A 27,507-nucleotide genomic window follows, 5' to 3' on the forward strand; every position below is an offset into this window, starting at 1 on the left:
TCTGTCATGTTCTGTACCTGCTAGTCTGGCCTCTAGTTCTACAGAGCTGTCCCCAACAAGGCCAAGTCCATGTCTCCTAGTCTGTCATGTTCTGTACCTGCTAGTCTGGCCTCTAGTTCTACAGAGCTGTCCCCAACAAGGCCAAGTCCATGTCTCCTAGTCTGTCATGTTCTGTACCTGCTAGTCTGGCCTCCAGTTCTACAGAGCTGTCCCTAACAAGGCCAAGTCCATGTCTCCTAGTCTGTCATGTTCTGTACCTGCTAGTCTGGCCTCTAGTTCTACAGAGCTGTCCCCAACAAGGCCAAGTCAATGTCTCCTAGTCTGTCATGGTCTGTACCTGCTAGTCTGGCCCCTAGTTCTACAGAGCAGTCCCTAACAAGGCCAAGTCCATGTCTCCTCATCTGTCATTACTGTTAGCCGGTGTCCGTTGGGCCCTGTGCTTTCCCCTTCCTGTTAAGTTCCCTGTATATATGGGCACTTAGGTCCCTGTCTCTACACAGTCACTGTAATGTCTTGTTCCTTATATGGTCACTCAGGTCCCTGTCTCTACACAGTCACTGTAATATCTTGTTCCTTATATGGCTATTCAGCTCCCTGTTTTTATACAGTCATTGTCATCTTGTTCCTCATAGCCATTACAGCAGGGGTGGGCAAAGTACTGCCCCTGGGCCAGATCCTGGTCCCGAGCCCATTCAATCCCGATGTTACACCTCTGCTGTAATTTCTCATAATGGCCACTCAGAAACCAACCCATAGCTGATACATATTGTCCATGTTTGCAGATGGGGTTGTGTTGTTGATATGGTATTGTGTTTTATGTCAATGTCAGTTTTATGTCCAATTTGATTTGGATCTGTTTAGTCCAAGCTCATAGTTCTGTTGTATTCTCTGCACCACAGTGATTTACAGTAGATATGCTATGTTAGAGTAGATATGCTATGTTAGAGTAGATATGCTATGTTACAGTAGATACAGTACCAGTCAATAGTTTGGACAAACCAACTCATTCCAGGGTTTTTCATTATTTTTACTATTTTCTACATTGTAGAAAAATAAGACATCAAAACTATGAAATTACACATGGAATCATGGAGTAACCAAAAAGTTAAACTAAAATATATTTTATATTTGAGATTCTTCAAGGTAGCCACGCTTTGCCTTGATGACAGTTTGCAGGTATATGGGTGTGCGAGACTTGACCCATTAACTCTGCATCTTTAAAATAAAATAAAAATATTCTTTCAAAATGCCGATGTTTTTTAAGTTATGGATCCATAACGAATTACTATGGGAATAAATATCACTGAATTACGGAAACATCCTCCAACCCTCTACATGTAATTGTTGGCGGAGAGTCACGTCATTTTTTCGACATACTGTAGGTGACATGAGTCTCACTAGTGTAATGTGCTGTTAAAAGTGGTGTAGGTCTTATAATTAAAGAGCATATTGATGTTAGAAGCAATAGCCTACAACTATTTTGGCTGGCAGAACAACATATTTTTACCACGTCAGCTCGGGGATTTGATCTAGCAACCTTTTGGTTACTGGCCCAACTCTCTAACCACTAGGCTACCTGCCGCCCCAGATAGTGTATAGCAGCGGATAGTAGATAACAGCAGATAGTAGATAGCAGCATATAGTAGTTAACAGTATATAGTAGATAACAGCATATTAGTATATAGATAGTAGCAATACTAGCAGCACAAAGTAGATAGCAGCAGATAGTAGACAGCAGATAGTAGACAGCAGCAGATAGTAGACAGCAGCAGATAGTAGACAGCAGCAGCAATAGAAGCAGTTAGAAGATAGCAGCATATAGTAGTTATTAACAGTAGATAGCAGCATATAGTAGTTATTAACAGTAGATAGCAGCATATAGTAGTTATTAACAGTAGATAGCAGCATATAGAAGTTATTAACAGAAGATAGCAGCATATAGTAGTTATTAACAGTAGATAGCAGCATATAGTAGTTATTAACAGTAGATAGCAGCATATAGTAGTTATTAACAGTAGATAGCAGCATATAGTAGTTATTAACAGTAGATAGCAGCATATAGTAGTTATTAACAGTAGATAGCAGCATATAGTAGTTATTAACAGTAGATAGCAGCATATAGTAGTTATTAACAGTAGATAGCAGCATATAGTAGTTATTAACAGTAGATAGCATATAGTAGTTATTAACAGTAGATAGCAGCATATAGTAGTTATTAACAGTAGATAGCAGCATATAGTAGTTATTAACAGTAGATAGCAGCATATAGTAGTTATTAACAGTAGATAGCAGCATATAGTAGTTATTAACAGTAGATAGCAGCATATAGTAGTTATTAACAGTAGATAGCAGCATATAGTAGATATCAGCATATAATAGATAGCAGCAGATAGTAGATAGCACCAGTAATAGCAGCCGATAGCAGATAGCAGCTGAGTAGAAAGCAGCAGATAGTAGATATAGTAGATATCATTAGATAGTATTAGATGCAGATGGTATACAGCATCAGGTATTAGATAGCAGTGGATAGTAGTTAGCAGCAGTAATAGAATCAGAAACTAGTTAGTAGCAGTAATACCAAATAGTAGATAGCAGCAGCTAGTAGATAGCAGCTGTAAGAGCAGCAGATACCAGTAGTAATAGAAGATAGAATATATAGAAGATATGTCTCTTTTCATTGAGCCATCTTTCTTTTCATTGAGCCATCTTTCTTGTCATTGAGCCATTTTTCTTGTCATTGAGCCATTTTTCTTGTCATTGAGCCATCTTTCTTGTCATTGAGCCATCTTTCTTGTCATTGAGCCATCTTTCTTTTCATTGTGCCATCTTTCTTTCTGCTCATTGTGGTGCTTTATGGTCCTTCTCTTTTCTTTTCATACCATCTGACATCCTTGGCCATGCCCCCAACAGGAGGACCAATGGCGTATCAAACACCTCACCCCATCCACTACCGAGTTCCCTCCCCTCTCCAACACCAGCCATCAATTCCTGTCCAGCAACATCCTCCACAACCTCTCATACGCCAACTATCTGCCCCTGTACAGTACCAAAACCAGCCCCTGTATATTACCAAGGCCCACCCTCTGCTCTGTATCAAGCTCCTCCCCTGTCCAGTCCCCAGCCCCTTCCCCAGCCCCTGTTGTAACCTCTCCCCAGCCCCTGTTGTAACCTCTCCTCCAGCCCCAACACCTGCCCCAGTTGTAACCTCTCCTCCAGCCCCTGCCCCAGCAGTACCTTCTCCTCCAGCCCCTGCCCCAACACCTGCCTCAGTTGTAACCTCTCCTCCAGCCCCTGCCCCAATTGTAACCTCTACTCCAGCCCCTGCCCCAGCACCTGCCCCAGTTGTAACCTCTCCTCCAGCCCCTTCCCCAGAGCCAGCCTTGCCCTCCCCCAGCCCCTGCCCCTGCCCCTGTCACCTCTTCTCCAGCCCCAGAGCCAACTCCAGCCTCAAACCCTGTGCCGCCACCACAGACTCCTGAGCCAGGTGTGTCTCACTCATTTAATCTGTTGTCTGTAGCTATGCTGTACCTCACAGAACCTCCCTACAACTATTCTTATCTCATGATAAAAATGTCTGTTTCCTTGATGTGTTCTGATGTATTATTTAGACTGTCTGTTGTCCTGTCTCATCCTCCTCGGTAATGTGACTGTCTGTGTTGTCTTCTCTCATCCTCCTCGGTAATGTGACTGTCTGTGTTGTCTTCTCTCATCCTCCTCGGTAATGTGACGGTGTCTTTCCCACAACCTGGAAGACACTGAGAGAAGCCAGTCTACAGTCAGTAATGGGAGGAACACACCTGGGGTACGAGAAAAGGTAAGTGTGGGGAGTGTGTGTGACGGTATGCAGCTTTGTGTGATGCTGTGTGGTTTTCTGTTTGAAGGTTGATGCTTTAGAAATGATGCATAAAGCTTTAGGTAGTGTTTTAAGTGATTTGCTAGCTGATAAATTACGTAAAGACCGTGGACACATTGTTAGCTTGTGTATTTTACACTACTGACCAAAAGTATGTGGACATCTATGCACATCGAACCTGTTATTTCCAAAATCATGGGCATTAATATGGAGTTGGTCCCCCCTTTGCTGCTATAACAGCCTCCACTCTTCTGGGAAGGCATTAATATGGAGTTGGTCCCCCCTTTGCTGCTATAACAGCCTCCACTCTTCTGGGAAGGCATTGATATGGGAAGGAGTTGGTCCCCCTTTGCTGCTATAACAGCCTCCACTCTTCTGGGAAGTCATTAATATGGAGTTGGTCCCCCTTTGCTGCTATAACAGCCTCCACTCTTCTGGGAAGGCTTTAATATGGAGTTGGTCCCCCTTTGCTGCTATAACAGCCTCCACTCTTCTGGGAAGGCATTAATATGGAGTTGGTCCCCCTTTGCTGCTATAACAGCCTCCACTCTTTCTGGGAAGGCATTGATATGGAGTTGGTCCCCCTTTGCTGCTATAACAGCCTCCACTCTTCTGGGAAGTCATTAATATGGAGTTGGTCCCCCCTTTGCTGCTATAACAGCCTCCACTCTTCTGGGAAGGCATTAATATGGAGTTGGTCCCCCCTTTGCTGCTATCACAGCCTCCACTCTTCTGGGAAGGCTTTAATATGGAGTTGGTCCCCCTTTGCTGCTATAACATCCTCCACATTAATATGGGAGTTGGTCCCCTTTGCTGCTATCTTCTGGGAAGGCATTAATATGGAGTTGGTCCCCCTTTGCTGCTATAACAGCCTCCACTCTTCTGGGAAGGCTTTAATATGGAGTTGGTCCCTGGGAAGGCATTAATATGGAGTTGGCTTTGCTGCTATAACAGCCTCCACTCTTCTGGGAAGGCTTTAATATGGAGTTGGTCCCCCCTTTGCTGCTATAACAGCTTCCACTCTTCTGGGAAGGCTTTCCACGAGATGTTGGAACGTTGCTGCAGTGACTTGCTTCCATTCAGCCCCGAGAGGATTAGTGCGGTTGGGAGATTAGGCCTGGCTCCCAGTTGGCGTTCCACTTCATCTAAAAGGTGTTTGATGGGGTTGAGGTCAGGGCTCTGTGCAGGCCAGTCAAATTCTTCCACACCGATTTCGACAAACCATTTCTGTATGGACCTCGCTTTGTGCATGGTCATGCTGAAACAGGAAGGGGCCTTCCCAAAACTGTTGACACAAAGTTGGAAGCACATAATCGTCTAGAATGTAATTGATGATGTAGCGTTAAGATTTCCCTTCACTGGAACTAACAGGCCTATCCCGAACCATGAAAAACAACCCCAGACCATTATTCCTCCTCCACCAAACTTTACAGTTGGCTCTATGCATTGGGGCAGGTAGCGTTCTCCTGGCATCCGCCAAACCCAGATTCGACCGTCGGACTGCCAGATTGTGAAGCGTGATTCATCACTCCAGAGAAAGCGTTTCTACTGCTCCAGAGCACAATGACAGCGAGCTTTACACCACTCCAGTCAACACTTGGCAATCTTAGGCTTGTGTGCCTGCAGCTCCTCAGGCCATGGAATCCCATTTCATGAAACTCCCTGACAAACAGTTATTGTGCTGACATTCCTTCCAGAGGCAGTTTAGAATTCAGTAGTGAGTATTGCAACTGAGGACAGATTTTTACGCACTACGCGCTTCAGCACTCAACAGTCCCGTTCTGTGAGCTTGTGTGGCCTACCACTTTGCGGCTGTGCTGTTGTGGCTCCGAGACATTTCACAACAACAGCATTTACAGTTGCCCGGGGCAGCTCTAGCGGCATCCTATGACAGTGCCAGGTCACTGAGCTTTTTAAAAAACCTTTATTTAACTAGGCAAGTCAGTTAAGAACAAATTCGTATTTACAACGACAGCCTACCAGGGAACAGTGAGTTAACTGCCTTGTTCAGGGGCAGAATAACATACTTGTTAGCTCAGGATACGATCCAGCAACCTTTCAGTTACTGGGCCACTAGGCTACCTGCTGCCCCTTTACAGTAAAGCCATTCTACTGACAATGTTGTTCGAAGGAGATAGCATGGCTGTGTGTTCGATTTTATACAACTGTCTGGCAACAGGTGTGGCTGAAATAGCCAAATCCACTCATTTGGAGGAGTGTCCACATACTTTTGTTTATATAGTGTACCTTCCTAAAATACAAGTCAGCAGTAGCACCATCAGACCTGCAGGCAGAGCCAAAGTCCTATTGTTTGAGAAGATTTCTGCAGACAGAGGATATGTGTGTTTTGAGCTCATTCCAGTTCAAAAGCTCCAATATAATTACACACTTTTATGATTTTTAATGGACTGTTTCAACCCAGCTATTGAATCATAGAAAGTCCTTCTACATTAGAGGGGTAGAGGAAGGTAACCTAATAAGACTAGAGGGATGTAGGAGCTATGCAGATGTACTGGTGTGTGTGTGTGTGTACATGCATGCGTGTGTCAACATGGTCTGTGACATGACTGGCCGTCTCTTCCTGTGGTTTGTAATAGAGGTGACGTGGGAGGACCAGCAGAGGAAGGCTAATGGTATGGTACCAGGTAGCCTCCCTAACCCTAACCCAATGGTACGGTACCAGGTAGCCTCCCTAATCCTAACCCAATGGCAGGGTATCATGTAGCCTCCCAAACCCTAGCCCAATGGTATGGTACCAGGTAGCCTCCCTAACCCTAACCCAATGGTACGGTACCAGGTAGCCTCTATATCCTTAACCCAATGGTATGATACCAGGTAGCCTCCCTAACCCAATGGTACGGTACCGGGTAGCCTCCCTAACCCTAACCCAATGGTAAGGTACCAGGTAGCCTCTATATCCTTAACCCAATGGCAGGGTATCATGTAGCCTCCCTAACCCTAACCCAATGGCAGGGTACCAGGTATCCTCCCTAACCCTAACGGTACGGTACCAGGTTGCCCAACTTAGTACCTCCCTTTCACCACTTTAGGAACCAGGTAGCCCAACTTAGTACCTCCCTCTCCACCCGTAGGAACCAGGTCTGGCTCCACATATGTAGGCCTGTGTCTCAGCCAAACATTAGGGCCCTGGCTTGGGAGGAAACCTATTCCCATGGGCCACATGCTCTGGCCCTCTGACACCATGGGCCCCATGCTCTGGCCCTCTGACACCATGGGCCCCTGGCCCCATGCTCTGGCCCTCTGACACCATGGGCCCCTGGCCCCATGCTCTGGCCCTATGACACCATGGGCCCCTAATCCCATGGGCCCCATGCTCTGGCCCTCCAACACTTTGGCCCATATCCCTAACCATATGGTTCTCATTCTCTGGCCCTCTAACTCCATGCTCTGGCCCTCTAACCCCACGGACACCATTCTCTGGCCCTCTAACCCCATGGATCCCATGCTCTGGCCCTCTAACCCCATGGACCCCATGCTCTGGCCCTCTAACCCCATGGACCCCATGCTCTGGCCCTCTAACCCCATGGATCCCATGCTTTGGCCCTCTAACCCCATGGACCCCATGCTCTGGCCCTCTAACCCCATGGATCCCATGCTCTGGCCCTCTAACCCCATGGACCCAATGCTCTGGCCCTCTAACCCCATGGATCCCATGCTCTGGCCCTCTAACCCCATGGATCCCATGCTCTGGCCCTCTAACCCCACAGACACCATGCTCTGGCCCTCTAACCCCATGGATCCCATGCTTTGGCCCTCTAACCCCATGGACCCCATGCTCTGGCCCTCTAACCCCATGGACCCCATGCTCTGGCCCTCTAACCCCATGGATCTGAATCAAAATACAAATCTGTCCATGCTCTGGCCCTCTAACCCCATGGATCCCATGCTCTGGCCCTCTAACCCCATGGATCCCATGCTCTGGCCCTCTAACCCCATGGATCCCACGCTCTGGCCCTCTAACCCCATGGATCCCACGCTCTGGCCCTCTAACCCCATGGATCCCATGCTCTGGCCCTCTAACCCCATGGATCCCATGCTCTGGCCCTCATACAGTTAATGGTAGATCTATCCTGAATCAAACCATACAGTTACTGATAGTTCTGTCCTGAATCAAACCATACAGTTACTGATAGTTCTGTCCTGAATCAAACCATACAGTTACTGGTAGATCTGCCTGAATCAAACCATACAGTTACGTGTAGATCTGTCCTGAATCAAACCATACAGTTACGTGTAGATCTGTCCTGAATCAAACCATACAGTTACTGGTAGATCTGTTCTGAATCAAACCATACAGTTAGTGGTAGATCTGTTCTGAATCAAACCATACAGTTAATGGTAGATCTGTCCTGAATCAAACCATACAGTTACTGGTAGATCTGTCCTGAATCAAACAATACAGTTACTGGTAGATCTGCCTGAATCAAACCATACAGTTACTGGTAGATCTGTCCTGAATCAAACCATACAGTTACTGGTAGATTTGTCCTGAATCAAACAATACAGTTACTGGTAGATCTGTCCTGAATCAAACCATACAGTTACTGGTAGATTTGTCCTGAATCAAACCATACAGTTACTGGTAGATCTGCCTGAATCAAACCATACAGTTACGTGTAGATCTGTCCTGAATCAAACCATACAGTTACGTGTAGATCTGTCCTGAATCAAACCATACAGTTACTGGTAGATCTGTCCTGAATCAAACCATACAGTTACGTGTAGATCTGTCCTGAATCAAACCATACAGTTAATGGTAGATCTGTCCTGAATCAAACCATACAGTTACTGGTAGATCTGTCCTGAATCAAACAATACAGTTACTGGTAGATCTGCCTGAATCAAACCATACAGTTACTGGTAGATCTGTCCTGAATCAAACCATACAGTTACTGGTAGATTTGTCCTGAATCAAACAATACAGTTACTGGTAGATCTGTCCTGAATCAAACCATACAGTTACTGGTAGATTTGTCCTGAATCAAACCATACAGTTACTGGTAGATCTGCCTGAATCAAACCATACAGTTACGTGTAGATCTGTCCTGAATCAAACCATACAGTTACGTGTAGATCTGTCCTGAATCAAACCATACAGTTACTGATAGATTTGTCCTGAATCAAACCATACAGTTACTGGTAGATCTGTCCTGAATCAAACAATACAGTTACTGGTAGATCTGTCCTGAATCAAACCATACAGTTAGTGGTAGATCTGTCCTGAATCAAACCATACAGTTAGTGGTAGATCTGTCCTGAATCAAACCATACAGTTACTGGTAGATCTGTCCTGAATCAAACCATACAGTTACTGGTAGATCTGTCCTGAATCAAACCATACAGTTACTGGTAGATCTGTCCTGAATCAAACCATACAGTTACTGGTAGATCTGTCCTGAATCAAACCATACCAGTCCTGAATCAAACCATACAGTTAGTGGTAGAACTGTTCCAAGGTTTTTAGAGACCTATTTTTCTGGTTGACCTCTTCTACAGACCCAGAAATATCTAGAAATACCTTTTGAAGAGGAGCTAAGGAGTCTGAAGTATTGACTAGCTACATGTTTATCGTCCACATCACATCTGGTTGTCCTGTAGCTTTTCAACATTACATTGTCCTGTAAATTGTGTGAAGTGGACAACACAAAAAAAACATTAATTCAAGAACCGTACAAGAACCATGCATATACAAGAACCGCTCATATACAAAGAAGCATGCATACACAATAACTGTTCATACACAATAACTGTTCATATACAAGAACCGTTCATATACAAAGAACCATGCATACACAAGAACTGTTCATACACAAGAACTGTTCATATACAACAACCGTTCATATACAAGAACCGTTCATATACAAAGAACCATGCATACACAATAACTGTTCATACACAATAACTGTTCATATACAAGAACCGTTCATATACAAAGAACCATGCATACACAATAACTGTTCATACACAAGAACTGTTCATATACAAGAACCGTTCATATACAAGAACCGTTCATATACAAAGAACCATGCATACACAAGAACTGTTCATACACAAGAACTGTTCATATACAACAACCGTTCATATATTATGACACAGGCATCTAACGTTTATGTCAGCCTAGTATCTTGTGGACACACTGTCAATATAAATTATACTGTAAATCTGTCATGGTACAACAGGATGTGTGAGATAATGAGCAGCATTAGTTCTGGTGTTTAGGGTTAGGGTTCGATCTGTGATCATACAACAGGATGTGTGAGATAATGAGCAGCATTAGTTCTGGTGTTTAGGGTTAGGGTTCGATCTGTGATCATATAACAGGATGTGTGAGATAATGAGCTGCATTAGTTCAGGTGTTTAGGGTTAGGGTTCGATCTGTGATCATACAACAGGATGTGTGAGATAAGCAGCAGCATTAGTTTTGGTGTTTAGGGTTAGGGTTCGATCTGTGATCATATAACAGGATGTGTGAGATAATGAGCTGCATTAGTTCAGGTGCTTAGGGTTAGGGTTCGATCTGTGATCATACAACAGGATGTGTGAGATAAGCAGCAGCATTAGTTTTGGTGTTTAGGGTTAGGGTTCGATCTGTGATCATACAACAGGATGTGTGAGATAAGGAGCAGCATGAGTTCCGGTGCTTTGGACAAATCACAATTGAGCAAGTGTTTGCGTCGTTCCAATTTCGGAAGGGGGGAGTGGGCAATCATTTGGCCCATAGACTTGCCAAGAGAGAGAGTGGAGCACTTTGTTTCGGTTCTGATCCTCTTTCCATCTCTTCTCTTAAAACGTATGAACTTAAACCAGTTCTGGGTTAACCAACATTAGTGTCAGCCAGAGGAGAGTTCAAGGATGGAGACCCCTCTGTGTCCCAGTGTGGTTATTATTATTATTATAATAAAGTTCTCATTAGCAGCTGTTATACTGGTAGTTTTCTATTCTCTAAACTTCTACCCTATGGCTCGTCTTGCTTTGACTAGAGTAGTCTGTAGATGAGGTAGGGTAGTCCGTTATTGCAAAATAATGCTTTAATGCTGCCTAGTTTTGTACTGACTTAAAATGAATAATAAAATGAATAATAAAATGACTCATTGCATTGGGTTTTTGTAGCCAATATAGGATAGTTTCTTGTCCCTATAAAAAACGTAAAAATATTGGGTATATTCACTACAGTATTAAACCAATAATTTAGGAAAAGAATGATGAGTTAATTTGCAGACCCTGACGCTTCTAACTTACACTATATATATACACACACAAAAGTGGATTCTGCTATTTCAGCCACATCTGTTGCTGACAGATGTATAAAATCTTGCACACAGCCATGCAATCTCCATAGACAAACAATGACAGTAGAATGGCCTTGCTGAAGAGCTCAGTGAATTTCAACCTGGCACTGTCATAGGATGCCACCTTTCCAACAAGTCCGTTCGTCAAATTTCTTCCCTGCTAGAGCTGCCCCGGTCAACTGTAAGTGCTGTTATTGTGAAGTGGTAAGGTCTAGGAGCATCAACGACTCAGCCGCGAAGTGGTAGGCCACACAAGCACACAGAACCACAGAGTGCTGAAGTGCGTAGCAAGTCAAAATCGTTTGTCCTCAGTTGCAACACTCACTACATAGTTCCAAACTGCCTTTGGAAACAATGTCAGCACAAGAACTGTTCGTCGGGAGCTTGCCAAGAAGCCGCACACAAGCCTAAGATCACCATGTGCAATGCCAAGCGTCGGCCGGAGTGGTGTAAAGCTCACCACTATAGGATCTGGAGTAGTGGAAACACGATCACTCCAGTGAACATCTGGCAGTTTGATGGAAGAATCTGTGTTTGTCGAATGCCAGGAGAACGCTGCCTGCCTGAATGCATAGTTCTGACTGTAAAGTTTGGTGGAGGAAGAATTATAATGTGGGGCTGCTATTCATGGTTCGGGCTCCTCAGATATTTTAGACGGTTCTGTGCTTTAAACTTTGTGGCAACAGTTTGGGGAAGGCTCCCTTCCTGTTTCAGCATGACAATGAGCCCGTGCACAATGCGAGGTCCATACAGAAATAGTTTGTCGAGATCGGTGTGGAAGAACTTGACTGGCCTGCACAGAGCCCTGACCTCAACCTCATGGAACAACTTTGTGATCAATTGGAACGTTGACTGCGGGCCTAATCGCATATCATAGGTGCACAACCTCAATAATGCTCTTATGGCTGAATGGAAGTCTCCGCAGAATGGTCCAACATATACAGTTGAAGTCAGACGTTTACAAACACCTTAGCCAAATACATTTAAACTTAGTTTTTCACAATTCCTGACATTTAATCCTAGTAAAAATTCCCTGGCCAAGGTCAGTTAGGATCACCTTTTTATTTTAAGAATATGAAATGTCAGAATAATAGTAGAGAGAATTATTTATTTCAGCTTTTACTTCTTTCATCACATTCCCAGTGGGTCAGAAGTTTACATACAGTCAATTAGTATTTGGTAGCATTGCCTTTCAATTGTTTAACTTGGGTCAAACGTTTCAGGCAGCCTTCCACAAGCTTCCCACAATAAGTTGGGTGAATTTTAGCCCATTCCTCCTGACAGAGCTGGTGTAACTGAGTCGGGTTTGTAGGCCTCCATGCTCGTACACACATTTTCAGTTCTGCCCACACATTTTCTATTGGATTGAGGTCAGGGCTTTGTGATGGCCACTCCAATACATTGACTTTGTTGTCCTTAAGCCGTTTTGCAACAACTCTGGAAGTATGCTTGGGGTCATTGTCCATTTGGAAGACCCATTTGCGATTAGCTTTAACTTCCTGACATGTTGCTTCAATATATCCACATATTTTTCCATCCTCATGATGCAATCTATTTTGTGAAGTGCGCCAGTCCTTCCTGCAGCAAAGCACCCCCACAACATGATGCTGCCACCCCTGTGCTTCACGGTTGGGATGGTGTTCTTGGGCTTGCAAATATCCCCCGTTTTCCTCCAAACATAACGATGGTCATTATCACCAAAGAGTTCAATTTTTGTTTCATTAGAACAGAGGACATTTCTACAAAAAGTACGATCTTTGTCCCCATGTGCAGTTGCAAACCGTGGTTTGGCTTTTTTTATGGCGGTTTTGGAGCAGTGGCTTCTTACTTTCTGAGCGGCCTTACAGGTTATGTCGATATAAATCAAATCAAATTGTATTTGTCACATACAAATGGTTAGCAGATGTTAATGCGAGTGAAGCTAAATGCTTGTCCTTCTAGTTCCGACAATGCAGTAATAACCAATGAGTAATCAAACCTAACAATTTCACAACAACAGCCTCCTGAGATTGAAGAGGCACTGCTGCCTCTTCTTCACCACGCTGTCTGTGTGGGTGGACCATTTCAGTTGGTCCGTGATGTGTACGCCGAGGAACTTAAAACTTACTACCCTCTCCGCTACTGTCCCGTCGATGTGGATAGGGGGGTGCTCCCTCTGCTGTTTCCTGAACGATCCACGATCATCTCCTTTGTTTTGGTTGACGTTGAGTGTGAGGTTATTTTCCTGACACCACACTCCGAGGGCCCTCACCTCCTCCCTGTAGGCCTTCTCGTCGTTGTTGGTAACAAAGCCTACCACTGTAGTGTCGTCTGCAAACTTGATGGTTCAGTTGGAGGCGTGCGTGGCCACACAGTCGTGGGTGAACAGGGAGTACAGGAGAGGGCTCAGAACGCACCCATGTGGGGCCCCAGTGTTGAGGATCAGTGGGGTGGAGATGTTGTTACCAACCCTCACCACCTGGGGCCGGCCCGTCAGGGAGTCCAGTACCCAGTTGCACAGGGTGGGGTCGAGACCCAGGGTCTCGAGCTTGATGACGAGTTGAGGGTACTATGGTGTTAAATGCTGAGCTCTAGTCAAATCAAATTCAAATCAAATGTATTGATATAGCCCTTCTTACATTAGCTGATATCTCAAAGTGCTGTCCAGAAACCCAGCCTAAAACCCCAAACAGCAAGCAATGCAGGTGTAGAGGCATGGTGGCTAGGAAAAACTCCCTAGAAAGGCCAAAACCTAGGAAGAAACCTAGAGAGGAACCAGGCTATGAGGGGTGGCCAGTCCTCTTCTGGCTGGGCCGGGTGGAAATTATAACAGAACATGGCCAAGATGTTCAAATGTTCATAAATGACCAGCATGGTCAAATAATAATAATCACAATAGTTGAGGGTGCAGCAAGTCAGCACCTCAGGAGTAAATGTCAGTTGGCTTTTCATAACCGATCATTAAGAGTATCTCTACCGCTCCTGCTGTCTCTAGAGAGTTGAAAACAGCAGGTCTGGGACAGGTAGCATATCCGGTGAACAGGTCAGGGTTCCATAGCCGCAGGCAGAACAGAGCAGCAGCACGGCCAGGTGGACTGGGGACAGCAAGGAGTCATCATGCCAGGTAGTCCCGAGGAATGGTCCTAGGGCTTGTGGAGGTCTGAGGTATTGGCTGTTCTTTTGATTTTCCCATCAGCCATGAAGTTCTTTGAAAGGCTGGTAATGGCTCAGATGAACACCATTATCCCAGAAACCCCAGAGGGATATCTTCAAACCACCAACTTATTACCCTGAGACAAGGCTGAGTATAGCCCACAAAGATCTCCCCCACAGCACGAACCCTGACAGGAAGATCACATCAGTGACTCAACCCACTCAAGTGACAACCCCTCTTAGGGACGGCATAGAAGAGCATCAGTAAGCCAGTGATTCAGTCCCCATAATAGGGTTAGAGGCAGAGAATCCGTCAAGATCGGCCATGCAACTTCTCCTGAAAAAGAAAGATATCTTGACAAGATTGAAATCTTCGGTTGTGTTCTATATCTTGCTCCTTGCAAGCTTTTCACACCACTTAAAATGTGCAAAAAATCTCCCCCTCCCCCCATACCAGATATTTAGCTATTTGGCTAGCTAATGATGCTACTGACAGCTGGCTAAAGCTACCTCTTCTGACATAAACCGCTTAATTAGCTTGTTTAATTTATCCTATAAGTGTAGCTGGACATACGGCTCCTAAATTAAGAGGGACTATTATCAGAAATCAGTCTGTCGATCAGCATGTTTCTCCACGATTGCTACTTTTGATCAGCTTTGGACAGACAGCTGCTTCGTGAAAACTCATCATAATGTTAGCTAGCTGCTAAGAAACAGTAGCTAGCTAGTTTTTGGTGGAAGAATCTAACATTGTGTGTGTTGCACTCGTCAGCTGGTTAACAGCATCCCTTTAGTATGACTGGCTGGCTTAGCTAGCAAGCTTAGCCTGCTTGTTAGCTAATGTTGGACAAATCATGTTAGTTTTCATGACATTGTCAAACGTCAAAATACTGCTCATTGGTGCACAAAACATTTTAGCTTGATGTAAAATGATACAACTTCCTCATCAAAGAATGTCAACATTATATACAGATGTATTGTTTCAGCTTTGATTAATTCAGCCTGTACAAAGCTGTATTAATCCCTTGGGATCTAATAAAAGGCCTACAGCGTTCAGTAGGATCCGTTGATCAGTTGATTGACTGTCTGCCGGTGTGGAAGTTCCCCAATGTTTATAGTTATGGATAATGTATCATTATAGTGGATAATGGATAATGTTTTTTTGTAGTTATTGTTATAGTTGTAGACAATTTATCATTATAGTTATGGATAAATTATCAGTATAGTTATTGTATTAATCGTTACAGTTATGGATAATGTATCATTATACAGTTATTATAGCTATCATTGTAGTTATCGTTACGGATAATGTATCATTATGCAGTTATTATAGCTGTCATTGTAGTTATCGTTACGGATAATGTATCATTATACAGTTATTATAGCTATCATTGTAGTTATCGTTACGGATAATGTATCATTATGCAGTTATTATAGCTGTCATTGTAGTTATCGTTATGGATTTTGTATCATTATACAGTTATTATAGCTATCATTGTAGTTATCGTTACAGTTATGGATAATGTATCATTATACAGTTATTATAGCTATCATTGTAGTTATCGTTACGGATAATGTATCATTATGCAGTTATTATAGCTATCATTGTAGTTATCGTTACGGATAATGTATCATTATACAGTTATTATAGCTATCATTGTAGTTATCGTTACAGTTATGGATAATGTATCATTATACAGTTATTATAGCTATCATTGTAGTTATCGTTATGGATTTTGTATCATTATACAGTTATTATAGCTATCATTGTAGTTATCGTTACAGTTATGGATAATGTATCATTATAGCTATCGTTACAGATCATTTATCAATGTAGTTATCATTGTAGTATAATGATGAATTATTAATAACGATAACTATAATGATAATTTATCCAAAACTATAAAGATAACTATAATGATAAATGATCCATAATTATAATGATAAATGATCCATAACTATAACAGCACCTTACAAAAGTTTTCACCCCCCTTGGCATTTTTCCTATTTTGTTGCATTACAACCTGTAATTGATTTTTATTAGGATTTCATGTAATGGACATACACAAAATAGTCCAAATTGGTGAAGTGAAATGAAAAAAAGAACTTCAAAATGTAAAAATATAGTATTCACCCCCTTTGCATACGGAAAATGGATTATTATCGTTATGGATCATTTATCATTATCATTATGGATCATTTATCGTTATGGATCATTTATCGTTATGGATCATTTATCCTTATGGATCATTTATCGTTATGGATCATTTATCATTATCATTATGGATCATTTATCGTTATGGATCATTTATCGTTATGGATCATTTATCGTTATGGATCATTTATCGTTATGGATCATTTATCATTATGGATCATTTATCGTTATGGATCATTTATCGTTATGGATCATTTATCATTATGGATCATTTATCGTTATGGATCATTTATCGTTATGGATCATTTATCATTATGGATCATTTATCGTTATGGATCATTTATCATTATGGATCATTTATCGTTATGGATCATTTATCATTATGGATCATTTATCGTTATGGATCATTTATCGTTATGGATCATTTATCATCATGGTTATAGTTATGGATCATTATCATCATAGTTATAGTTATGGATCATTATCATCATAGTTATAGTTATGGATCATTTATAGTTATGGATCATTTATCATCATGGTTATAGTTATGGATCATTATCATCATAGTTATAGTTATGGATCATTTATCATCATGGTTATAGTTATGGATCATTATCATCATAGTTATAGTTATGGATCATTATCATCATGGTTATAGTTATGGATCATTATCATCATAGTTATAGTTATGGATCATTATCATCATAGTTATCATTATAGTTATGGATCATTATCATCATAGTTATAGTTATGGATCATTATCATCATAGTTATCATTATAGTTATGGATCATTATCATCATAGTTATCATTATAGTTATGGATCATTATCATCATAGTTATCATTATAGTTATGGATCATTATCATCATAGTTATCATTATAGTTATGGATCATTATATCATAGTTATCATTATAGTTATAGTTATCATAGTTATCATTATAGTTATGGATCATTATCATCATAGTTATAGTTATGGATCATTATCATCATAGTTATCATTATAGTTATGGATCATTATCATCATAGTTATCATTATAGTTATGGATCATTATCATCATAGTTATCATTATAGTTATGGATCATTATCATCATAGTTATCATTATAGTTATGGATCATTATCATCATAGTTATCATTATAGTTATGGATCATTATCATCATAGTTATCATTATAGTTATGGATCATTATCATCATAGTTATCATTATAGTTATGGATCATTATCATCATAGTTATCATTATAGTTATGGATCATTATCATCATGGTTATCATTATAGTTATGGATCATTATCATCATAGTTATCATTATAGTTATGGATCATTATCATCATAGTTATCATTATAGTTATGGATCATTATCATCATTATAGTTATGGTTATCATTATAGTTATGGATCATTATCATGGTTATCATTATAGTTATCGTATTATAGTTATCATTATTATGGATCATTATCATCATAGTTATCATTATAGTTATGGATCATTATCATCATAGTTATCATTATAGTTATGGATCATTATCATAGTTATCATGGATCATTATCATCATGGTTATAGTTATGGATCATTATCATCATAGTTATCATTATAGTTATGGATCATTATCATCATAGTTATCATTATAGTTATGGATCATTATAGTTATGGATCATTATCATCATAGTTATCATTATAGTTATGGATCATTATCATCATAGTTATCATTATAGTTATGGATCATTATCATCATAGTTATCATTATAGTTATGGATCATTATCATCATAGTTATCATTATAGTTATGGATCATTATCATCATAGTTATCATTATAGTTATGGATCATTATCATCATAGTTATCATTATAGTTATGGATCATTATCATCATAGTTATCATTATAGTTATGGATCATTATCATCATAGTTATCATTATAGTTATGGATCATTATCATCATAGTTATCATTATAGTTATGGATCATTATCATCATAGTTATCATTATAGTTATGGATCATTATCATCATGTTATCATTATAGTTATGGATCATTATCATCATAGTTATCATTATAGTTATGGATCATTATCATCATAGTTATCATTATAGTTATGGATCATTATCATCATAGTTATCATTATAGTTATGGATCATTATCATCATAGTTATCATTATAGTTATGGATCATTATCATCATAGTTATCATTATAGTTATGGTATATCATAGTTATCATTATAGTTATGGATCATTATCATCATAGTTATCATTATAGTTATGGATCATTATCATCATAGTTATCATTATCATAGTTATCATTATAGTTATGGATCATTATCATCATAGTTATCATTATAGTTATGGATCATTATCATCATAGTTATCATTATAGTTATGGGATCATTATCATATAGTTATGGATCATTATATCATTATAGTTATGGATCATTATCATCATAGTTATCATTATAGTTATGGATCATTATCATCATAGTTATCATTATAGTTATGGATCATTATCATCATAGTTATCATTATAGTTATGGATCATTATCATCATAGTTATCATTATAGTTATGGATCATTATCATCATAGTTATCATTATAGTTATGGATCATTATCATTCATAGTTATCATTATAGTTATGGATCATTATCATCATAGTTATCATTATAGTTATGGATCATTATCATCATAGTTATCATTATAGTTATGGATCATTATCATCATAGTTATCATTATAGTTATGGATCATTATCATCATAGTTATCATTATAGTTATGGATCATTATCATCATAGTTATCATTATAGTTATGGATCATTATCATCATAGTTATCATTATAGTTATGGATCATTATCATCATAGTTATCATTATAGTTATGGATCATTATCATCATAGTTATCATTATAGTTATGGATCATTATCATCATAGTTATCATTATAGTTATGGATCATTATCATCATAGTTATCTATAGTTATCATTATAGGATCATTATCATCATAGTTATAGTTATGGATCATTATCATCATAGTTATCATTATAGTTATGGATCATTATCATCATAGTTATCATTATAGTTATGGATCATTATCATCATAGTTATCATTATAGTTATGGATCATTATCATCATAGTTATCATTATAGTTATGGATCATTATCATCATAGTTATCATTATAGTTATGGATCATTATCATCATAGTTATCATTATAGTTATGGATCATTATCATCATAGTTATCATTATAGTTATGGATCATTATCATCATAGTTATCATTATAGTTATGGATCATTATCATCATAGTTATCATTATAGTTATGGATCATTATCATCATAGTTATCATTATAGTTATGGATCATTATCATCATAGTTATCATTATAGTTATGGATCATTATCATCATAGTTATCATTATAGGATCATTATCATCATAGTTATCATAGTTATGGATCATTATCATCATAGTTATTATGGATCATTATCATCATAGTTATCATTATAGTTATGGATCATTATCATCATAGTTATCATTATAGTTATGGATCATTATCATCATAGTTATCATTATAGTTATGGATCATTATCATCATAGTTATCATTATAGTTATGGATCATTATCATCATAGTTATCATTATAGTTATGGATCATTATCATCATAGTTATCATTATAGTTATGGATCATTATCATCATAGTTATCATTATAGTTATGGATCATTATCATCATAGTTATCATTATAGTTATGGATCATTATCATCATAGTTATCATTATAGTTATGGATCATTATCATCATAGTTATCATTATAGTTATGGATCATTATCATCATAGTTATCATTATAGTTATGGATCATTATCATCATAGTTATCATTATAGTTATGGATCATTATCATCATAGTTATCATTATAGTTATGGATCATTATCATCATAGTTATCATTATAGTTATGGATCATTATCATCATAGTTATCATTATAGTTATGGATCATTATCATCATAGTTATCATTATAGTTATGGATCATTATCATCATAGTTATCATTATAGTTATGGATCATTATCATCATAGTTATCATTATAGTTATGGATCATTATCATCATAGTTATCATTATAGTTATGGATCATTATCATCATAGTTATCATTATAGTTATGGATCATTATCATCATAGTTATCATTATAGTTATGGATCATTATCATCATAGTTATCATTATAGTTATGGATCATTATCATCATAGTTATCATTATAGTTATGGATCATTATCATCATAGTTATCATTATAGTTATGGATCATTATCATCATAGTTATCATTATAGTTATGGATCATTATCATCATAGTTATCATTATAGTTATGGATCATTATCATCATGGTTATCTTTATAGTTATGGATCATTATCATCATGGTTATCATTATAGTTATGGATCATTATCATCATAGTTATCATTATAGTTATGGATCATTATCATCATAGTTATCATTATAGTTATGGATCATTATCATCATAGTTATCATTATAGTTATAGTTATGGATCATTATCATCATAGTTATCATTATAGTTATGGATCATTATCATCATAGTTATCATTATAGTTATGGATAATTATCATCATAGTTATCATTATAGTTATGGATCATTATCATCATAGTTATCATTATAGTTATGGATCATTATCATCATGGTTATAGTTATGGATCATTATCATCATGGTTATAGTTATGGATCATTATCATCATGGTTATCATTATAGTTATGGATCATTATCATCATAGTTATCATTATAGTTATGGATCATTATCATCATGGTTATCATTATAGTTATGGATCATTATCATCATGGTTATCATTATAGTTATGGATCATTATCATCATAGTTATCATTATAGTTATGGATCATTATCATCATAGTTATCATTATAGTTATGGATCATTATCATCATAGTTATCATTATAGTTATGGATCATTATCATCATAGTTATCATTATAGTTATGGATCATTATCATCATAGTTATCATTATAGTTATGGATCATTATCATCATAGTTATCATTATAGTTATGGATCATTATCATCATAGTTATCATTATAGTTATGGATCATTATCATCATAGTTATCATTATAGTTATGGATCATTATCATCATAGTTATCATTATAGTTATGGATCATTATCATCATAGTTATCATTATAGTTATGGATCATTATCATCATAGTTATCATTATAGTTATGGATCATTATCATCATAGTTATCATTATAGTTATGGATCATTATCATCATAGTTATCATTATAGTTATGGATCATTATCATCATAGTTATCATTATAGTTATGGATCATTATCATCATAGTTATCATTATAGTTATGGATCATTATCATCATAGTTATCATTATAGTTATGGATCATTATCATCATAGTTATCATTATAGTTATGGATCATTATCATCATGGTTATCATTATAGTTATGGATCATTATCATCATAGTTATCATTATAGTTATAGATCATTATCATCATAGTTATCATTATAGTTATGGATCATTATCATAATAGTTATAGTTATGGATCATTATCATCATGGTTATCATTATAGTTATGGATCATTATCATCATAGTTATCATTATAGTTATAGATCATTATCATCATAGTTATCATTATAGTTATGGATCATTATCATAATAGTTATTGTTATGGATCATTATCAACATAGTTATCGTTATGGATCATTATCATCATAGTTATCATTATAGTTATGGATCATTATCATCATAGTTATCATTATAGTTATGGATCATTATCATCATAGTTATCATTATAGTTATGGATCATTATCATCATAGTTATCATTATAGTTATGGATCATTATCATCATAGTTATCATTATAGTTATGGATCATTATCATCATAGTTATCATTATAGTTATGGATCATTATCATCATAGTTATCATTATAGTTATGGATCATTATCATCATAGTTATCATTATAGTTATGGATCATTATCATCATAGTTATCATTATAGTTATGGATCATTATCATCATGGTTATCTTTATAGTTATGGATCATTATCATCATGGTTATCATTATAGTTATGGATCATTATCATCATAGTTATCATTATAGTTATGGATCATTATCATCATAGTTATCATTATAGTTATGGATCATTATCATCATAGTTATCATTATAGTTATGGATCATTATCATCATAGTTATCATTATAGTTATGGATCATTATCATCATAGTTATCATTATAGTTATGGATAATTATCATCATAGTTATCATTATAGTTATGGATCATTATCATCATAGTTATCATTATAGTTATGGATCATTATCATCATGGTTATAGTTATGGATCATTATCATCATGGTTATAGTTATGGATCATTATCATCATGGTTATCATTATAGTTATGGATCATTATCATCATAGTTATCATTATAGTTATGGATCATTATCATCATGGTTATCATTATAGTTATGGATCATTATCATCATGGTTATCATTATAGTTATGGATCATTATCATCATAGTTATCATTATAGTTATGGATCATTATCATCATAGTTATCATTATAGTTATGGATCATTATCATCATAGTTATCATTATAGTTATGGATCATTATCATCATAGTTATCATTATAGTTATGGATCATTATCATCATAGTTATCATTATAGTTATGGATCATTATCATCATAGTTATCATTATAGTTATGGATCATTATCATCATAGTTATCATTATAGTTATGGATCATTATCATCATAGTTATCATTATAGTTATGGATCATTATCATCATAGTTATCATTATAGTTATGGATCATTATCATCATAGTTATCATTATAGTTATGGATCATTATCATCATAGTTATCATTATAGTTATGGATCATTATCATCATAGTTATCATTATAGTTATGGATCATTATCATCATAGTTATCATTATAGTTATGGATCATTATCATCATAGTTATCATTATAGTTATGGATCATTATCATCATAGTTATCATTATAGTTATGGATCATTATCATCATAGTTATCATTATAGTTATGGATCATTATCATCATAGTTATCATTATAGTTATGGATCATTATCATCATAGTTATCATTATAGTTATGGATCATTATCATTATAGTTATCATTATAGTTATGGATCATTATCATCATGGTTATCATTATAGTTATGGATCATTATCATCATAGTTATCATTATAGTTATAGATCATTATCATCATAGTTATCATTATAGTTATGGATCATTATCATCATAGTTATCATTATAGTTATGGATCATTATCATCATAGTTATCATTATAGTTATGGATCATTATCATCATAGTTATCATTATAGTTATGGATCATTATCATCATAGTTATCATTATAGTTATGGATCATTATCATCATAGTTATCATTATAGTTATGGATCATTATCATCATAGTTATCATTATAGTTATGGATCATTATCATCATAGTTATCATTATAGTTATGGATCATTATCATCATAGTTATCATTATAGTTATGGATCATTATCATCATAGTTATAGTTATGGATCATTATCATCATAGTTATCATTATAGTTATGGATAATTGATCCTTAGTTATATTTATTGGTAAGGATATAGTTATCCTCCTATATTTCCTTACCTTTACCTTTACCTATGTATATATCATTATATATCATTACCTAATAACAACTCCTAGTAGTTATTATGCTCGTCAGCTAGTAGTCACTCGGAAACTAGTATTGGGATATGTTTTGACTCTCTTAAAAAATATATTATTGTCCACACAATGAAATATTCTTTAGTCCAATCATTTTAACCTATAACCAGGGTCCCTTTCTGTTCAGTGAGAGTGTCAGAGGCGTTTGCTCTCCAGATCGTTAATCTGGCCTAGTTGTCAAAGTTTCAAGCTTTTATTAAGTCACTCTGTTTTTTGTCTTATACACATCATTACAATTCAATGGTTATACAGTTTCTTAATACAACAATAATGCTCAATCAATCCTTAATGCTGTAAGCTATGCCAGGTAATATTGCAAAACTTGAAATGCGTTAACACGTCTAACAATATTCAATAAATAGCAAAAATAGTTAAATTACCTTAAATGCTCAGCCCCTTGGTCGCTTTCCTGTAATTGGTATTCTCACCGCTATCACATCTGGTTCCTGGTGTCTAAAATGTGAACGCCCGCTTTGTCTAAGTGATCAAGAGGTGGTTAGACCTCTGTTTTTCGGAGACTCAGTCGGGTTCACAAGATTCAACCAGTTTCTTCAGATAGTGACCCAATAAGTACTTAAGCAAAATTATCCGGTCCTCAAAATATTGTTCTAGTTCAACAAAAAGTGTATATCCTAATACTATTCACTTCCAACTCTGTGCATATACTCAATATATTGTAACTGGTGCTTGGCTGTTTTTCCTTGAATTGCTAATCACCTCTGGTTCCTGGTGTCAAAAATGCGAACGCCCGCTTTGTCTAAGTGATCAAGAGGTGGTTAGACCTCTGTTTTTCGGAGACTCAGTCGGGTTCACAAGATTCAACCAGTTTCTTCAGATTGTGACCCAATAAGTACTTAAGCAAAATTATCCAGTTCTCAAAATAAAGTGTATAGTGCAATAGTAAATTTACCTGTGATGATTCTTCATATGAAGTCTGTCTCATATGTTAATGAGGATCATACTGTCTTATGATCTCTGTTCTCTTTATATACCTTTTTACAGGGGAAGTTCCCACTAGGGCTGTAGCCCTACGTAACCTTAGGCCTGTGTGTTAAACGGAGGCTTCCTATTATTACCATTTAAGGTCATGCACTACTGACTCTCACATTGCTGCTTCTACTCAATCATACCAGCTGGTTGTTTCTACCACTGGAGGTGGCGTAGGTGGTATGTCAAGCGTCAGCTGGGAGAAGTCTATGATAGGTATCTCCTCTGCTTCCCCCTGTTGTCCAGTTTCTGCAGGTGCGGTCCATGGTTCCAGAAGGTCCCGTGAATGCCCTGTGTTGCTGTCCCCATTGCTTGGTGGAGTGGGCAGATTCTTTTCATCTCTTGTCACAGATAATTTATCATTATAGTTATCCTTATAGTTATAGATCATTTATCATTATAGTGATCATATTGTGATCGTTATAGTTATCCTTACAGTTATGGATCATTTATCATTATAGTTATCCGTATAGTTATGGATCATTTATCATTATAGTTATCCGTATAGTTATGGATCATTTATAATTATAGTGATCAGTATAGTGATCAGTATAGTTAACCTTATGGATCATTTATCTTTATAGTGATTATAGATATGGATAATTTATCATTATAGTTATGGGTCATTTATCATTATAGTGATCAGTATAGTGATCAGTATAGTTAACCTTATGGATCATTTATCTTTATAGTGATTATAGTTATGGGTCATTTATCATTATAGTTATCCTTATAGTTATGAATAATAATGCATTATGTCTCAATAGAGTGATTGCAATTAGCTGGAGGTACAAAATAACTCTTACTTCTAAAAAGAGTCGGAGTAAGTGCAGGTGAGCAAACTACATGTTCAGTAGAAATATCACGATTGGGGCAGCTAAAGTATTCTCTTCAACTGATTTTTCTAAAACACTTAAACATGTCTACCTTAACATCAAAATCGTTGCACCTAGTTGTAGGCACAAAATATAATAAAGGGTTAAGCAAGGAGACATGGGCAGGGCTCAATATCTTGCTTGATAAATTAAAAAGACACTCAGTCCCGTGCCTCTAGTAGTAGTTTCTTCGAACCCTGTCGGGTGCCTCTAGTCGTCGGTTCTTCGAACCCTGTCAGGTGGGGCATCTCCGCCCTTCCGTCGGCCCAGTTTTTTGTATGCTATTTTAATATGAGAATTAATTAATGATATCAGGCCAAACCCAGCCATGATTACAGACACCTCTATGTGTGTGTGTCTTTTGACACTATATAAACTAGCCACCTCTGTCATTATACCCTGATGAAGACAGCTTGTCTGTCGAAACGTTGGACATTAGGTTATTACATTTTTGCATCTGAGCTCCTAGAGTGTGCGGCTCTCCTTTATTTTTTCAAGTGTCCACCAGAGGACACCATGTCCTTAGTAGTTGTTTACTTTGTTCTGGCAGTGTTCGTTAGACTTGATATGACAGACGTTCCAATGTTCCTCTTTTCTCGTCTTCGGTCCAGTTTCCTAGACTACGTTACATGCAGAGCTGCAGGCGACGCATGTCTAGTCTTCTTCTTTGTTGAGTTTCAGAGGGTCTTACCCTTTTCTGGTCTGGTAGAGTCGAACCATATTACACATGTAGCCACAGTTCCACGATTTCTTGTCTCAATGGGTGATTATTTAGGGTATAGCTAAGACAACTTTCCACACTGGCAGCAACCCGGCATGTTTTGGTCTAATGTACATTTCGTTAGGAGTCCTTTTATAGGCACTCTGGAAAAAGGGATGTTCCATCCTTTTGGCATAATGGTTACTGACTGGATAAAACTTTACATGAACAACAAATATCTCATCTATCCTTATCAGGTGGTAGCTGGTATCCTTATCAGGTGGTAGCTGGTATCCTTATCAGGTGGTAGCTGGTATCCTTATCAGGTGGTAGCTGAAGTGATGATATTGGTAATAATCAATTTCCTCCAATTCTTTTCTTCTACAGGTGCTTTGAAGGATCCATCCAAGGTAAGAGTTATTTTTTAAAATTTGTGTTGAAAAGCTTGTTGCTTCGGGTTAAGGTTAGATTTGACATTACAGACAGCACTAAGATTGATTTGGCTCTTTCCAATACAGTAATTGATTGAACCTCTGTTTAAACCATGGAATGCAAATGTTGTCATTAAAAATATAAAAAATATACAATATTTAGTGGACAATATTTAGTGGGCAATATTTAGTGAACACTCCGAACCTGCATGAATTCAACTATCAGAAAGGTTTCTCTCTGTCTTCAAATCCTCTTACCTTGGCATACTGTAACAGTTTTGACTTGAGGTTATTGTTTGTATGGATGCCAGGTAGGTTGTGCTTACCAG

At 37.4% G+C, this 27,507-nt stretch overlaps 1 long non-coding RNA gene across 1 annotated transcript in view; it reads left to right on the forward strand.

Moving 5' to 3' along the window:
- The first annotated feature begins 6,445 nt into the window (after positions 1-6,445).
- The window catches only part of LOC135572392 (uncharacterized), a 41,007-nt gene continuing 19,945 nt past the window's right edge, over positions 6,446-27,507 (forward strand). Inside the window, exons 1-2 of the long non-coding RNA XR_010464252.1 lie at positions 6,446-6,486; positions 27,135-27,157. This is a non-coding gene — a long non-coding RNA (uncharacterized LOC135572392). The remainder of the gene's footprint in view (positions 6,487-27,134; positions 27,158-27,507) is intronic.

The sequence above is a fragment of the Oncorhynchus nerka genome, linkage group LG7 (assembly GCF_034236695.1).
Source record: "Oncorhynchus nerka isolate Pitt River linkage group LG7, Oner_Uvic_2.0, whole genome shotgun sequence".
Classification (NCBI taxonomy): Eukaryota; Metazoa; Chordata; class Actinopteri; order Salmoniformes; family Salmonidae; genus Oncorhynchus; species Oncorhynchus nerka.